General features: G+C 40.8%; 1 protein-coding gene across 1 annotated transcript in view; it reads left to right on the forward strand.

Moving 5' to 3' along the window:
- Positions 1-16,096, forward strand: part of EIF4E3 (eukaryotic translation initiation factor 4E family member 3) — a 40,501-nt gene that overhangs the window by 3,406 nt on the left and 20,999 nt on the right. The window contains exon 2 of the mRNA XM_025050801.1: positions 12,572-12,644. The gene's annotated coding sequence lies outside the window, so the exon portion shown is untranslated. The remainder of the gene's footprint in view (positions 1-12,571; positions 12,645-16,096) is intronic.

Genomic DNA, 16,096 nt, shown 5'->3' on the forward strand with positions numbered 1-16,096 from the left:
TGGGAAACCGAGGCTTGGGCAGGGGCGAGCGGCTGTCTGGCGGCCTCGTCTCACAGCTGGGCGAGAACAGGCGCAGCCCCAAAAGTTTCGGCAGCACATTCCCCTTCTGTTGCCTTTTAAAAGAGCGCCCGCAGGCAGGCGTCCCGGCTGGGCAGTGGGAGATGGTGGGCCAGGCGCGGGTAATCGTTGTAAAGTGGGGAGAGCGATGCCGTTCCGGATACCCCCACGGGCCTCTTGGGGAGCTCAGGACACGACCTTCGCCGTGAGTGCTCTGGGGAAAGTTGACCAATCTCCCGGGAAGTGTGCGGTGGTGGTATTATTACTGCACAGCGGGTGCCTCCACCCGCCTCCGCACTGGCGCTGCCATGGACACCTCTTTGGATTCTTTCTCATCCATGGGCTGGTATTTTTTGAGCACTTACTGTGGAGTCACACGCCTGCTAGGCTCTGGGGATTCAATGTTGAGCAATACCTCACTTTGTCAGTAAAAGTGGGGACCATTATTAGCTTTCTCACGGGACAGCTCAGGTGCCATCTTCTCAAAAATGCCTCCCTAACTACCGCATCTAAATTAGCACACTCGCACCCTCCAACCATTCTGTAATCTCCTGCCCTCCCTTGTTTTTATTATGCTTAATACTACCGCACTGCATTATGAATCTGTTTGCTTTCAATGTCTCAGTGCCTCAGCTCTTAACAACAAAGAACAGGGACTTTGTTTTTGACTTATCCCATTACCTAGAATCGTGCCAGACACGTAGTAGGAGCACAATAAATTTTTAACAAATGAATAAATTGATGAATGTAAAGCCCCTTCTTAGTATTTGCCACACAGTGAGTGCCCAACATGACACCTCAGAGTTGTCCCAAGAGCTATGGACATTTGGATGACTTTGTATCAACTGCGGTTAAGTGTTAGGAGGAAATGTATGTGAAGTGTTATGTGAAATTTACTTAATAGTCGCAAACCTGGTCTTAAAAGGCCTTGTGTAAAATGCCAGTAAGACTTTTTAAAAGCGATATTCATCTTTTTTAGGAAGACAAGCTCGTTGTTTCTTTCTTTCGATTGGAATTAGCACCCAACTATAAGAATTGACACTTGGAGCACCGTCTTTCCCACTGAACCAAAGAAGTTAGGGGTGGGTGAGATACAGCTGTCTCATTTTTTCAAAAACATTTTCACTTTCATTATGGGATGCTAAGAGGACATTTTACTATTATAACAAGAGCGTTTTTGGCAAACTATCAGAATGAAGTCGTGTGTGTCTTTGTTTTTGAAGGTATGCTGTTGTTAACTGATACCTGTTTTCAAGGTGTTAATTAAACCTGGACCTGTGGTCCAAATGGTGAATTCTGTTGACTGGTGAAAACAGTATTGAGAGTTTCTTTTTAAACAGGTCAAAAATTAGTCTACTTACAGGCACAACATGTTAAGAATGGTCTTTGATATTAATACTACATAACACAACTTTTTAAGACTATCTGGTATCTTCTAAGATAAGAACACGGTAACTTCAATGAAGACAAGTTATACTGTCCTCTTATGTATTTGCACATATTTGTGTTCTGAAAGCCAGAAACAAAATGAAATATATTATTGTCACAATGTCCAAATCTTTAATAGAAATGACTCTGTTAATTTAGAAATTATAGTTAGTTCCAACATTGCACATACGAATTCATTTTGCCTGATCAGTCATCTCCTAGCTTTTATTGAACTTTCTACACTTCTTTGAGAGTTCATAACATGTATGTAGGCTGCCCCCTTCCTCTTGGGGTTATGAACACATTGAGTTCTAGAGGTTTAGTTATAACTTTTCCCCCTAGAGAAACAAGATTCTAGAGAGAGTGGTAAGGTTCTCAGGGGAGCCCACCAAGGCAAGCTTCACTCCAGCATAGCTGACGTCTCCCACCCAAGACATCAGTTTTGAGCTCCACAACATCCAAAGTCCTCTCTCCTGGCCTGTCCTATCATACAGCCTATTATGTGATGACAGACAAGTGATCTAGCCTTCCTAAGCCTCACTTTCATTGTTTGTGAAAGGGGGATAATCATAGGATATATTTCAATGGGCTGTTCTGAGAATTAAATGAGAGTGATGAATGTAAAATAACAATACATTAATGCTTAATAAATGTTAACTTCTGACATTGGTATTTGATGCTGCCAAATTACAGGCTACCCCACCCCACCCCCATCCCACCCTCCACCCCGACACACAAATACTCCTGAAGCAGTTTATCTGAATTCACTGTTAGGAAGCCAGCAAGTTAATTCATTCCCCTCATAGATGAATTAGGGAGCCCCTCAGTGGCGTTATTTTCATTCTCAATAGTAAACTCCAATAAGTTCATCTTTGTTTTTGTTTTTAAGTAGATTGTTGGCTAAGAGTTTAAGATTTGGGAGGTAATTTTGGTTGAGGGCATAGAATGAAGAGTTTTCCTTTCATTTTCTGGTTATTTAAAACCCTGCCCTATCTTGATTCTTGGAGGCCACTCTTGGTTGAGTGTCTCTGACTACTTTGTTTTCATCACATGATGACCCCTTTTTCTCTAAGTTTTATCCAGTCTTCAGGCCTCTTTTTGTCTCCATTCATACCAGTGATCTCATCCAGTCACAAGGCTTTCAGTTCCATCTGTGTGCTGGTGATTCCCAAAACTTTACATCTGTGCATTCAGCTCTTCCTTATGTCTCTCTATGTGGATGTCTCACACATCCAAACTCAACATGTGCCAAAACACCTCCTTAACTTCCCTCCCAAATTTGCCTTCTTCTATTTGTCCTGTCTCAGATAGGAGCAGTTAATAGGAACTTCATCCTTCTATCGGTTGAGCCCAGAAATCTTGGAGTCATCTGTGATTCTCCTTCTCCTTGCCTCCCCTCTTTCTCCTCTTTTCTGTCCTTCTCCCTCTCCCTACATCCATTTCAACAAATGCTGTTGATTCTACCATTAAAGTATCCAGAATCCAATTCATTCTTACCACCTACACCCTATTCCTTGGACCACACCGCCTATCTTACCTGGATGAATGAGAGAGCATCCTAACTTCTCTCTCTGCCTCTAGCCTTGCCCTCTACAGTCCATTCCCATCACAGCAGCCAAAGTGGTCCCTTTAACACCTAAGTAAAGCATTGCCACTTCTCTGCTCCCTGTTTCACTTTGAGCAAAAGCCAGAGTGCTTATAGTAAGTAGCCCATGAGACTCTGCAGCATTTCCTGCCCCTGCCCAGTACACCTTTCTCCCACTGCCTCCCAGTTACTCTCCCTCCTGCCCATGCCATTCTAGCTCACTGGCCCTCTTGTTCTTTCTCCATCATCCCAAGCATGGGCCTTTGCCACCACAGTTCCTCTCCCTTGGTTATCTGCTAGACACTCATGCTTTTTTCTTTTTCTGGTTTCTGCTCACATTTCATCTTCTCAGGGAGGCCATTCTTGACCACTGATACCAACTAGCATGCACATCCAGACACGCACTCTCCATGCCCCTCACCCTGCTTTATTTTCTCCATAGGGTTGGCACCATTTGCCTGTCTTCTCATTATAATGTAAGCATCACAGGATTCTTTCCCCCATCACTCTGTCCTCAACTCCTAGATCAGAGCCTAGTACAAGTCTACACTAAATATTTAGGGAGTTGTTGAATTCTACCCGCAGTGACTTTCCCTTCTCCCATGGTAGTTCATACAGCTCTGTTTATCATTTGTAAATCTACTGTCTAGCCTTTAGCTCTCTCCTGAGTTCTGGACACACACCACGTTCTGGGTAACAATACCAGCATCCTATAGGTTTTTCAAAGTTGGAATTTTCATTTGTTCCTTTGAATCCTCTTCTCTCTGTTAAGTACCCTGCTTCATCCAGTTCTGTACCTCATATTGTTGATTCACTGTTGGAAATCTTGCTCCAAGCCTAAGCCATCTCCTCCTCTTTATGTCCTTCCTTCTTTAGGCCCTAATCCTATCTAGCTCCAGTTACACACTAGCCTACTTACTCCCAAGCTCTTTCCTTCTCCAAGCACCCTTCACCTGGTCTGGCAGGGTTAGCCTTCCACACTACACCTGATTTTGTCATTTCAAAACTCCTCTGCCCCCTCTCATCACCTAAGGGTGCCTCTGCTATGGGGTTGTGTGTACCAGACAGGTGGGACTCTGGATCTCCACCCCTACTTTTACCAGAGCAGCTCAGATTGGTTTTGTGGTTGTTTGTTTTCAGAAATGGGCCACTTTAATTTGAAAAAAGCATTTCTCAGCTTTTTTTTTTTTTTTTTTTAGTGAAAACCATAGACAACAGATTATGGTACAAATTGCTATTTTGCTATGTCTAATATGAAACCCACTTCCTTTGTAACTTCATCACCTACCTCTCCCCAGCTCCAAGTACCACTCAGTCTGTCCATTCTTTCTGATAATAACAGAAACTGGCCCTCTTCCTGGATAAACCATGGATTTGCCAGCCTCTGAGATTGGTCTCACAATGTGCCTTCTGCTTGGGATGCCCTTGTTCCCTTTGCCTACTTGAAAAGCTACCATACATCCTTCAAGGCCTTACTGAGATGCCAAATCTATGATTGTCCTTCAATAGCCCTTAGCCCAGGCAGGTTTAAACTCACCACCTTTGTATTTCCACTGACATTTTTTATAGGCCAGTATTTGGTTTAGGATTATTGATTCCTCTCTTCTGTTCCTCCCACTCGACCCTGAGGCTCTGACTTCCTCATGTCTGACTCCTGGGAGTGCACATGGCAATGCACGTAGTAGGTGCTTAGTGCATATTTTGTGTTCTAGTGTTTTTAATCATAAAAGTGGGCTATCATGAACATTTCCCACCAACTCCACCCCATCAGTGTTTAGCTCCACCCAGCCAGTGTTTCTCCAAGTATAGTGCCTTTACCACCTACATCTGAATCACCTGGCTGTGCCTGTTAAAATGCAGGCTCCTGACCCTGCCTGGACTAACTCAGACCTCTTGGGTGGAATGTACATTTGTAACAAATGCCTTAGGCATCAGAACTTGAGAATCACTGCTCTGTTTATCGATCATATTAATTGAGCATATTAGTTACTAGTCCTTGTTCTAGGTGCTGAAAATGCAAAGATGAGGACAGCATTGGACCTGGGCCTCCAGGTCCAGGGGGGTTGTCTGACATGCTGTATGCTTTAATAATATCAGCGATGAGTTCAGCGAGGTACTGAGTTCTAGAAGGACCCGGGACCCACCTTCAGGATGTGATGCTTTAAATGCATTCCAACTGTGTGATCCATAACAACAAATCTGATAGGGGGCGGTGGGGCCAGGCTAGAAAAAGAGGATGTTTGTTCCCAGAATGGCTCATGGGGACTAGGCAAGGGCAGGAGGCTGCATGGAAAGCCGTAGTTGATAGGAAGAGAGTGGCTGGCTCATCAACTTTTCCTAGTTTTTCCCCATTCTTGCCTTTCTGAATGCACAGGCTCTCTTAAAGGCCAAGGATTTTATTTTCTATAAGGGGCAAAGGATCTCTGGGCAGATTAGGCAGGGAAGGCCCTCAGTAGGGGCTCACAGCTTGCCCAACTGTGGGTCATTGGTTGCTTCCTACAGATAGTTCTGAGGGCCCTAAACATCCTCAGAAAAGTTACTTGTTCTTACTTGATACAAGCTGCTCAAAAAATATATTTTCCTCCTTTGATATTACAAATCCCATATTCTAATTTCCAAACCTAAGACAGCTAATCTGGCATGATGACAGGCCCAAACCTGGCCTTATGTAGTTCTCTTTTCAACTCTAATACGGTTATACTTTTCTTTCACCTATCCTCCATGTACTGAAGGATTGGTTATATTTCAAGATGAAAAGAGTCCCAGTTGCTACTGCCAAGGAGCTCGTAGGGTAGGAGTGACAATAGATGGAAGCAGGGAAAATCAAAATTAAATAAACATGCAAAAATAAAGCATTTATATTATGTAGATAGTTTCAATGGATGCATTATGAAATGTTAGTAATAGGCCCTGGACCATTTTTGCATGTGATTCTTGCTCAAACAGCAAGCTGATGTAACCACAAACCATAGATCTATTTAAAAGTAATTAAAACGAAATCATATTGAAAAGAATGACTGATAAGTAAGGGACACCCTTCATCATGTAAATCAACAAGAAGACTGGGTTTTAGGAGACATATCTTTGGCTTTATAGTTTTCCCCTTTAAGGTTGTTCTCTTCGCTGAAATGAGGTGATCTCTCAAATTAGGTCATTATCCACTTTTTTCATCAATCATTTATTGTGTGCATGTCCACTGGGCATTTGTCCCCATTAGTTGGATATATTGTACCGTCTACAAAGTTTTAAACATCTTTTTTCACTTTAACCTGTTAATATTAACTACTGTTTACTTCACTGTGCTGGGCACCAGACTGGGTGCTGTACATAATTATTCACAAAATCCTCACAATATTGAAGTAGGATGTATCAGTGACATTTTTACAAATGAAAACATTGAGGCCCGAAAGGTCACTTGTTGAGGTCACACAGTTAATCTAGAACAGAAAAAGGATTTGAATTAGGGACTCTGTGACCTGAAGCTCTGAGGTCCCTAACCCCGCTGAAAATTGCATTCCTGTGAATATGAACAATGAATGGGATACAATTCTTTCATATTTCATATCCTAAAATATAAGAGCTGGACAAGATTCAAGAGGTAATCTGGGCCTACCAATATTTTCACAAAGAGAGAAAACATGGGCCAGTGTCATCAGAGGAAATTAAGCCAAGGCCTTCCTGCTTCAAAATTTGCAGAGGAAGAAGGCAGCCCTGCCTAAAACCCGTATTTAAGTGCCATTATAGGATTGTCCTTCACATTTAATGATAACAGTCTTGATCATCTCTGAGTGATGAAAAATATGCATGTGTTAGAATACCGATATTTATATTTTTCTTTTGATGCTATCTATAGTTCATTAGCTTTTACTTCCTGAGTTGTTGGCATTTCTTATGGTGACTTGATTTAGATGACATAGGCCAGGTTACCTCAAACTTTAATATATATTTGAATTACCTGGAACTTAGCAGGTGTCAAGAGGGGCCTTGAGAATCTGCATCTCTAATAAGCTCCCAGATGAAGCTGTCGGTTGATAAACAACACTTTAAGGGGTATGGATGCAGGCAGGTTTTGGGGAAACCTTTCCAGATTCTTTTCTTTGTGAGAAGCATCTCCACATATCCAAGCTACTGGTAAGTGGTGCTGTGGCCTGCTAAGAGCTAGCCAGGTAATGGTTAAGGTAATTTCCTTAGATATTTACAAAGACCCAATGAACTTTATTCACGAGCTTAGCCTGTAGCAACCATGTCTTTAAGGACAGGTTTAATGGAGTAGGCACATTTGGAAGGCTGGACAGTCTGAATTAAGGATTACAAGCTATAGGAGAGTTGGGACTGTGTTTGGTTCAGAGTTGTGTTCATGGCACAAAGCAGAGCGTGGGTCTTGCAGTAAATGATCACTGTAGGCTAGTGACTAAGTACACCATTGCCAGGCAACCCTTGGTTCAAGCTCTCCCTTAAGGTTCAAGTTCCAGCTCTACCACTAGCCAGCTGTGTGTCTTTAGTCAAGTCACTGCTCTCAAACTTAGTTTGCTTCCCTGCAGAATGAAGTTGTGACCATTATTTAGCTCATAGTGTTTTAATGAGGATGAAATGATCTAGTGCATGGATGTAGCACATGATATGTTTTCTTTTTAGTTATTGCAAGCTCAGTAAATATTTCTTGAATAAGAGAGGATAAAATGCTTTGAAGCATTTCACACTTAAATTGAGCTCAAAGAGTTCTGTCTTGTGCAGGTTCTTAGGAACTTGCTTTAATGAGTAGATAAAGATGATTTATAAATAGCACATTAAACTTTTGCATGTAAATGGTGCTTAGGTGCCTCAAAACCATTCAAGTATAATAGTTGGTTCAACTTTATTGGACTTCTGCCTTCTCCTAATTCCACTAATGACAAGGAATTTTAACTAGTTTTACATAGAGAATCTTAAGATGCATTTCCCATTATTCCATTAAGTTGAAGATACATAAGAGTAATATAAAGCTGGAGTTGGGAGTTTTGTTCGTAAGTAACATTAAGTGCTCCTGTTACATCTTTATACTAATCAACTATTTGGCAGACCTGAAGGATCCTTTCCCACTTCTGTCTTAACCATCACAGCTTCTGTCTTAACCATCACAGCTTCTGGAGGCAGCCCTCACTGGAGCTGTGGCCTTAAGTTCAGAGAGACAGGCATTTGATGGGCTTGCTTTTCTGAGGATGGATATAGGAGTTTCTCAGTTCTATGTGACTGTGTGACTATCACAGACTTCTGGGCATTTTTACTCTCTGTCACACAGATTAGAAAATGTGGCTAGTGTCTCTTAGTTCTAATTGCTTTCTCATCTATTCCTGTTCTTATGCCCAGGATGATGACGATGATGATGACGATGATGATGATGATGATGTCAAGAACTATAATGAGGACGACGGCGTTGACGTCAGCAACAATTGCTCATTAGATGTCAGGAGCTGTGTCAGTGTTTTATATGGCATTAGCTCATGTAGTCAAAGTAACAAAGCAATATGTTCAGGGAAGAGAAGTGAGGGTCAGACAAGTCAGGCTTGTCACACAGCTTGTAGGTAGCAGAGATGGAACTTGAACTCAGATCTTTGACTCCAAAGACCATCATCCTGTTAACCCCTCTCCTTTCCTGCCTTCTTGTTACAGCCCATCTATGGCTTTTGTTTGGTAAATTATCTTCCTCTAATGTCCAGCACCAGAAAATGATGACCTGAAGATGTATTCTTCCTGAATTGTGTTCCTTGTACCACATTCTGAGATATCATTATTGCCAGGGATTCTGGTGGCATCTAACCCTTTCCTGAATCTCTGCTTCTGCTGCCTCCTAACAGTGGCTAGATGGATGGTGGTGAAGGAGAGAATGATAGACAAGAGCAGTGAATGGGCCCAAGGAAAGGGAGCAGATAATCTAGAAAGGGATGAGAGAGGGATTTGCCATAGACTGTACTATAGAAACAGGCTCATTCAGTCTCAGTTTCCTAATCTGTAAAGTGGGGATAAATGATACCAATCTAGCAGGATTGCTGGAAGGGTTAGAAATAATATATGTAAAATCCTCTCATGTAATACCTGCTCAATAAAATAAAACCATGATGATAGTAATATTAAATCATAGGGGAAACTCCTGATGGAACAATTCACACTCCTTAACCTTATCCATCTAGGGGGGTAGGAGTTGGGGGAGGATTTATTATTCCATTGCTATGTTCTCAGCTCCAGCTGTATACTGTAAGAGGGTGGCATAGAATTCAGAGAATGTGAAAATAGGCTCTGATTCTTTGGTTCTGTTTTGAATCAGCAAGTCCAGTACACACTGACCTGTTTACAGGCAGATCATTTAAAAATCTCAGCTTGTTTGCCTCTTTTAAAATTGATTCTGTGGATATGGCCCAGTTTTGCCTGTTAAAGATGTCTGAGGTTCACACATGAGATTGAGGCATATTAGTGTTTTTCAGTGGCTGTCAGGATCATATTTGGCTTGCAGAAGAATGCCATGTCTTCCACTGGCCAAGCCAAATATTTACTACCATCAGAAGTTCCAACAACACCGTTTTGTTATTTTGAAACCTATATATTCATAAAACTGACCAGCAGCTGGAAGGGACCTTTAAGATCACAGAATCTACCTTTCTCTATTAAGAAATTAGGAAAATGAATTTCTACAGAACCTGACATATTTTCTTTCAGACACTGATACATTGGCATCATAAGATGTTAATCAGAATAGAGCTATTGTTGTGGCCCTGTCGGTTTTAGTGAGGACTTCCCTACCTTGTTCTGTTGGAAAGATTATTATTCTAAGAAAGTTACATGGACACAATCTGTTATTAAAAATGGGATTCAGCAAAAATTGTGGACTTGATGGGAACACACCAAGAGCCAGTTGCAAAACCTCATTTTAAAAAATGTAAGTATGGCTTGACTAGACAGTTCAATCAGAGGTAAAGAACAGGAAATCTCAGGTGGTCACCTGTATTCAAATCAGGTTTTTGGGTCCTTGCGCAAGTTACCAAACCTGTCTAAGCTCTGCCTTGCTCACCTGTGTAATAGTGAGTTATCATATTGACAGCTACATAAGTAGGCTTGCAAGGATTCAATGCTGTAATGAAGGTAAAATTTTTAGTGCACTAGCAAGAATTCAGTCTATACATACTAGCTACTGATATTGCTTCCTTACACTAATCAACACTGCCTAGCCCTTGTTTCATTCTAGAGCCCTTTCTTGGACTATGGAAATTAGATTTCCTCAAAAGTTTTTGAAGAAAAAAGTTTATTCAAAAAAGTGAAACTTAGGGGACCTAAATGATTTTGTGTAATTGCCTCCTATACTCGAATATGAGTAAAAGACCAGAGACATTTAAAAAAAGGCATGTAAATAAAATGTTCATCAATGAATTTTCTATTAGGTTAGATGGTGTTATCCTCACATTGTATTTGCTTAAGTTGACATAATGCTGTATGAAGTGGGCACTCAAATTATTCTTATTCTAAACCATCATATATTGAAGTGCAACTTTAAAAATTAGTAAAAATGTGAAGTATATGATTTTAAAATGAAAAAATACAAAGTACATTTATTTCCTTTGGGTCTAGTGCCCCAACCTACCGCTTTGTAGGGAAGGAGCCCTGTGTACCCTCTCCTGTGTGCTCCGAGCAGGCTGCGGATATGTGTGCTAGGCATGTTCAGTGGGGAGGACAGTAAAACTCTTCAAAGGAAGAAAAATCAGTATTGGAGTAAATGCCAATAGATTTTCATATAAAACAATAGAGTTTTTATGTGTATTGGAAATCTCTTCAGAAGAAATTTGTTTTTTTTATAGTATTTTCCCCTATTCTTTTCATAATTTAAGCCGCCCCCCCCAAAAAAAAAAACATAAAAGCCTGCGTTAAATAGCACATCAGTACTTACCCAAGTCAGGACTTTACCACCCCCAAACCCAGACAATCTGGGTAGAGTAGTGGGTGCATTGCAGGCCCAGGCACTGTCAGAGCAAGGCACTGGTCAAGTACCTTACTCTTCACCACGCTCTTCAACGTAGTTATTTTAGGCTTCAAGTCTGGCAGCAAAATGCAATCATGGTGGTTATCGTGGATTTCCATTTTTAAAAAACAATGTCTTACTTATTTATAAATAACTAGAAATGGGTTGTAAACCCAGTGTTTTAGGTAGATTTATTTATCAGACTTTAACTCCTAAATAGGAGTCCCTTGTTTGTCCCCAAACTAGTTCATAATTGTACTTCCTTAGTGACTTCCAGGCTAGGGAGCTGATTTCAGAAATGTATTTTTGATATTCAGATTCGACACCCAGGGAGCATTCATTGGTCCATAGGTATAGGAATGTCATCTCTAGAGCTCTGCCACTTATACCTCTTGCTCTCCATCACCTCCACCACACACACAGACACCTAGGCATGGTCTTTTGCTTTGCTGTTACCTCTACCTCTGAGCTACGTGAGTTTTGTGCACATCTCCACTGTGTAATATTTTAATGGCTATCCAGGAAGCCCAACATCTTGAGTTCCCTGGACACTATGGCTCTGAGAGTCAGGGGAATCTATAAAAGGAATACAAAGTATTCCTTTTATAGATTCCAGGCTCTAGTGGATCAGCTATGAACCAGTGCATTCTCTCAGCATGCTTCTTATTTCTAACAGACGTGGGGCTTTCAAGCATTATTTTGAGTGGTAAATTTTCACCTTAAGCCCGATACAGCTGGATCCCAACGTTTTTGAGCTAGACTGCTAATTCAGTATAGGGAGAAAGAAAAGTCAGTAATTGAGAGTCTTAACTTCTAAGGATTGATGATACCATGCCATGTTATCCTCAATCCCAGGAAATGGTGCTGAGTAAAACTAGTCACCTTGCATGGTTTTTCTGGTGAATAAACCTGTAGTATGTTGCCATCTAGTGGAACACATAGCAAACTAAAGATTTATATATTCTGACCACAGAGTTCAGCAGAGCTCATTAAATAATCCAGAGAAAATAACTGGAAGTTTTGGAAACACATGCAAATTCAAGTAAAACTAAAGTCGACTTTTAGTAATTATGTTTTCTTAAGGTCAGGAAAAGATCACTCTCTTTCTCAAGAGTTCATAAGTATTTACCAACAAGTTTTTCAAACACACCCAGGTTAGGACCCTGCATTTTCATTGTCATCTGTACAATAGGCACAGTTTTTTATGCAAAGTCCTACGTAAAAGGCATGGTTATTACAAGCTTATTTTAATATTTTTTAAAATGTGATTTTAAGGTTTCCAATATCTTTCTTACATAAATTTCCTTTCTTTTTTTTTTTCTACTAAAAAAAAAATAGGCTTATTTTTAGGAGAAGCAAACCCATGACTTCACAAAATAGGAATTTCACATTTTAAATTCTAAATTGGTCCCAGAAATGTCCAGTGCTGTGGTTTTAGACCTATTTGCATGAAGACTTGCTGGAACACTGACTACTTGTCTTGCTGTTTTTTTGCCCTTTTGCTTATGTTTGCTTAGATCTCTCCCTGGTGCCACAGCAGCTGAGTGTGCATCAAATCTGAAGAAAATCTACACAGTACAAACAGTACAGGTAAGATCAGAAAAGGGGCACACCCAATTAACATGGTTTATGTTGGACATTTGATCATCCAACTTGAAAACTGCCACTGTGCTGGAAGCTCCCATCCAGGGTTCTGCTCTGGTGTCAACTCTCACGTCCATTTTGGTGCAGCTGCCCTTAACTAAGTCGACCCCAGAGGCTGACTGAGCACATGCCTAAGTGGCCTGCTCTTTTCTTCGTGACCTGCTAGAACTTTATTACCTAAATCTTTCAGGGACCCTGATGAGCAGCAGACTGTGCTGTGGTTTGGAAGACATTGATCTTTGTCCCCATTCAAACACCAGCTCAGCCACTCCCTTTCTGAGCTCTGATGGTAATTTCTGAGCTGTGATCTATGGTAATTTCTGATCTAGTTGGGAAAATGACATAACTATATGGAAAGCAAAATAACAGTGCTGCCATAAATAACCATTCAGTGCCAAGTACAAGCAGCATCACAAGGCAGCATGCGGGCCACTGTCCAGATGGATAAATGCTCTCAGACTTCGGGAAAGGCTTCCCCTCACTTCTCTCTCGAGGTGATTACTGATTTTTGTTACCCCTTCCCAGCAGTTATTGTATAACCCTCAGAGCACTTGATTTTCAAGCCTGTCCTCTTATGGAAGTTCTTAGATCCCACTGATTTTTTGAAGTACTTACTAGACCTTTTCCTCTCCGTTATGACATTGGATCATCAGAGATATGCCTAGGATTACAGAGTGGACAGGCAGACATTGGTAAAGTCAGGTTAAGCGGTTTCAGGTTAGTTCTGATTCTGCATGATAACACAGCATTTGGTTGAGCTTTGGCATCCAGCAGCAAATTAGGGTCTTCAGGGACCACTTTCAAGTGCTCAGTCTGGTACATACTAGGAAATAATTTCTTAAAGACATTCTTTAAAACTACATTAGAAGACAATTTATATCAAGTAAATGCAGATTTCTTAAGTGTACAGTTTGATAAATTTTGGCAAAGATATGCAAACATGTAACCATCACCCAGATCAAGATAAAAATTGGCCATCATACCAGAAAGTTCCTTCGTGCCCCTTTCAAGTCAGTCTTTTTTTTCTAGAAAGCAACAGCTGTTCACACTTCTCTCGCCATATGTTAGTTGTTTTTATTGAACCTCATATAAATGGAATCACAGTGCTTATCATGCCTGGTTCCTTTTTACTCAGTAAATACTGAGGGGTTGAATGAATGAATGAGAAATTAATAAATGAACCATGTTCCTGAGTCACAACGTACTGCTCACATAAGGATTCATTAAGCTGTAGGCCATACATTCCCAATGGGGGCAAAAACTGATTCTTAGGGGTCAAAAAAATGTTAGTCTTTTTATGTATACAGTACAGACATACATAGAGTATATAAAAAGATGTACAGTCTCTCTGTGGTATTAAAATTTCAACAGGGGAATGATTAGAAAAAAGGGTCCTTCAGGTGCAGGGGTGATAATGAAATACTGCTGTAAGTTGTCAGGAAGTTCTGTCATATCTCTGATGTCTCTGTCTCTGTCTCTCTCTCAGTTTCCTCAATTGTAAAACAGATAGTAACTGTCTACTCCCTCAGGTTGATCGAGGGTTAAATGAGATTGCATATAGTTTTTAGTTGTGCTTGGCACTTAGTAACCCCTCAGATGTCGGCAGCTCTTTACGGAAGTGTTGTTGGATGCTACCTCTCCGCTTCACCAGGTGATTGGTGAGGATGTGGGCCGGGGTGGGCAAGTTGCTTAAGTTCTCTGTATCTCCTTACTCATGCCAATTATATCATGAAGTTGTGAGAATGAAATGGCACAGGAAGTAAAAAGCAAATAAGTAAGTGCCCAATAATAATAAGCTTATTTACTATCATTTTGCCGCTTCTATTGAACACCTTTTTGTACTTTCCTCAGTCGTGTTTTATGTTAGAAAACTGTGTACTACTACTTCTAGGTTATGTATATCAACCAGTTATACCACAGCTAGCACTTCTACTTATGAAAACATATCTACCTGATCAGTAATTTTGGGGATTGCAGCCATGACGTAGACCTTAGTATTTAAGAAGTAGCTTAGATCTCATCTTAAAGTTAATAGAGGACTTACTTTTGTCCCGCCATCCTTTTATTCTGTGATTGTAGGCTGGTTCTTGAACTCTCACTCTGTCAGCACTAAAAAACTGCATCCCTAATCATGTCTGTGTTTTCCTCCTATGTATGTTCGAATGAAATGTAAGAATCATGTGTTATTAGTGATTCCTTTACATGAAGACAATGTATCTTTTGTGCTGTGAGGCCCTTGAGCAAACTGAAATCTCGATAGTGGGGGAGTGGGGGGTGGGAATTATCCCCATTTATTAGCCAAGGAGACTGCAGCTAAGAGGTAAGTGGCCCCACACATATGGTGGAAACAGCCAGTCATGCTGTATCTCTAGGATTAGAACTCCCTCCCACTTCTAGTTCAATTCTCTTTCTTTAACTCTGTCCTGACTAATCAGTGGAGGAAGTGGGTGCTTCCAGATGGCCCAGTGACCCCTCATGAGGACATTGTCATCAAGGCCAACAGTAATTATCTTCGCGTGAACTGAAATTTGTTTCCTACTTTCCTGCCCTTCTTGGAAAATTCCATTTTTCATGTAGATGTGTTTACAAGATGCTTATTGATTTCTTTTATGCTTCTGTAAATGTTCCACATTTCTCCTGTGTTTTTATGTCTTGAATGGATGCTGTACAGAATAGAACACAGCTTGTGAAGCCTGATTTTACCTGTGGGAGAATGAAGAGCTACCTGCCAGATGTAATTTGCAAGGGTTATCTTCCTAATTCCCAGTATCTTCCAGCCTTGCTATCTCAAGACCAAAAATTCCACTCCTGAAAACTTATTCCTGTGCAGCATTCTGTCCCACCTCAGTTATTTGTGTCCCATTTCAACAGTGTTCTACCTAGTATTTCCCATAAGTCAATTGATTTTTTTTAACATAAATTTATGTAAAATTTATATAAAACAAACTTCATATATCTCCTGTTAGTGGATACCCAGCATCATTCTCATAAACAGAAGGATACACACACACACACACACACACACACACACACACACACACACACACTATTAAAATTAAGAAAATGTTCCTTCTGTAACTATGTACTGCCACTAGTATCAAGATATATCCCTTATCAGAAGGTGTGGAGTTGTGGTGCTGTTATAGGTCATTAAATCAGGATAACAGATTGCTTTTCAGGTCCCTGGGAAATGAGGCTGTCCCTTTCAGAAGGAGAGGTCAGTATCGATGATGTAGAATGATGGAAAGGTTGATTGAAGTACACACTGCCCTGGACACAGAAGGGCAGCCCTTGCGGGTGGTGTCCTGCAATAGAATGACCTAGAATGAACCATTTGAGTAAAGGCGTAAGGCTGAGAGAAGACCAAGAGAAACTCCACACCAAAGAGAGAGAAAGAA

This window comes from Pteropus alecto, unplaced genomic scaffold (assembly GCF_000325575.1).
Source record: "Pteropus alecto unplaced genomic scaffold, ASM32557v1 scaffold75, whole genome shotgun sequence".
In the NCBI taxonomy this organism is placed as follows: Eukaryota; Metazoa; Chordata; class Mammalia; order Chiroptera; family Pteropodidae; genus Pteropus; species Pteropus alecto.